A 2,118-nucleotide genomic window follows, 5' to 3' on the forward strand; every position below is an offset into this window, starting at 1 on the left:
AATAAATAAACGTTAAAAAAAATTATGTAGTCTAGATTATTGATTAAAGTCCTGTACCTATAAAAGTCACAATGCTGGTTTGTAGGATGGTGTTATTTCAATGAGCACTGGGTAATGGTTAGGGATGGCTTGCTTTATCTCCACATAGACGTGGGGTTTGGTATGGGGAGTTATGGAAGTGGAAGGGACCAATTTGGGCAGGAAAAAAAAAGTCCAGTGTAATTATGTAATTAAGTGCTCTTATCCATAAAAGAAAGTATCCTACAAGATATGCATTTTAAAATCAGGGATCGTACATATTATATTACACATGAAATTTACTCCATTAGTTAAGAGTTAAAAAGAACCTGAAATAAATGAGTTAATACTAATAAATAATGAATATGTGGTGCCTTTAATATTCAGAAAGAGTTTGATTTTTAGAAGTTCACCCTTACATTTATATTCCTTCAGGTTATGCTATATGGCAAGTTTATATAGAGCTAATTATTAAACTGGTCACATTTTAAATAACCCTACAGAAATAACAAATCATCTTTATTTTCAAAACGTGTCTGGGGCACCTGGGTGGCTCATTCGGTTGAGCAACCGACTTTGGCTCAGGTCATGATCTCATGGTCCGTGAATTTGAGCCCCGCGTCAGGATTTGTGCTGACAGCTCAGAGCATGGAGCCCGCTTTGAGTTCTGTGTCTCCCTCTTTGTTCCTCCCCTGTTTGTGCTCTTTCTCTCTCTCAAAAAATAAACATTAAAAAATTTTAAAAATGTGTCATATATATATATCTGTGTGTGTATATATAATATTTAAGCATATATATATACACATATGCATATATACACATATATATGTGTATATATATAGGGGCTTTAATATATATATATATAGGTTTTTCCCTCTATTTTACTGGTAGCCATCTTATGTTCCTTTTTGTTTCACTGTTTATTTTGGAACTAGAAAGCATTAGATGTGGGTAAAAAGGCAACTGAGCATGTAATTTCTTTTAGCAAAAAGAAAAATTTTGTAAAAGCTTGAAAAACTAGCTTTTTGGCTAGTTACTATTTGTTGTTAGTCTCTCTTCCAGTAGGGGGCAGGATGTAGCAATCTGTAAACTCAAACTTCTCAGGGGTTAAATGAGGAGCAGTATCACCTTCATTTGAAGTTACTGTTTAATTAAAAAGCTGTTATTTTTTTCTCTGATATATATGTTCTGATTAATTAAGTCCCCCAAAGTGAGATTGTGATAATTTGCAAAATACTGTATTGTAACAAATTAACACGTAGCCCAGATCTCTTCCAGAATGCCTATACGCTTACACAGATTTCAAGGGAGTATTTTCCATTGTTGATAAATAAACAAATGGAAATTTTTACACATGCCAGGCTCTACCCAGGTGTTGTATGTTAGGATGAGAAGACCATGTAGATGTTTATTCTTAACTAGAGGGGTTCACATATGAGGTGCTTTGCCCAGCCCTCTTCCAGGCTGTGGGTCGCAGAAGTGAATGGTGCAAAGGCTCTGCCTGTGAGCGGCCTGCATTCTACAGAACAGATCCACACAGAAATTGTTGCCCAAATAAAATATATATAGGCACTCATAATTGTTACAAAATGAAATAGGTTGGAAAGTGGTCAGGTGGTCGGGAAGAGCTTTCTGGACTAGGAGGCAGTCCCCAAATTCTAAATGGGCTGCTTTTTAATAGCTCATTTTTAGGTCCGTGATTTGCTACTGAGAACTACTTTTCCCACTAAAAACATGGGGATTATGTTCCTAAAACAGCTCGTAAAAGAACTGAGTCAGAAAAAAACAAAACGAAGCAAAACAAAACAGTGTTTGAATTCTGGTTGAAATACTTATTAGTATCCTAGTATGCTTTAGATGCTCATTTGACCTAAGATTCTTTCCTCACCTGTAAGATCATGAAAATACCATAATTAGCAAGGTTATTGGGAACATTAAAGATAACTTAAGAAAGGGGTCTAGTAAACTGCCAGGCATATAGTGGAGAACAGCTATGGTCCATAATATAATCTTGTAGACCAGCAGTTGACAAGCATTTCTATAAACGGTCAGATTTTTTGGCTTAATGGGCCATTTAGTCTCTGTTGCATTTGCTTGACT

This window comes from Prionailurus viverrinus, chromosome D3 (genome assembly GCF_022837055.1).
Source record: "Prionailurus viverrinus isolate Anna chromosome D3, UM_Priviv_1.0, whole genome shotgun sequence".
Lineage (NCBI taxonomy): Eukaryota > Metazoa > Chordata > Mammalia > Carnivora > Felidae > Prionailurus > Prionailurus viverrinus.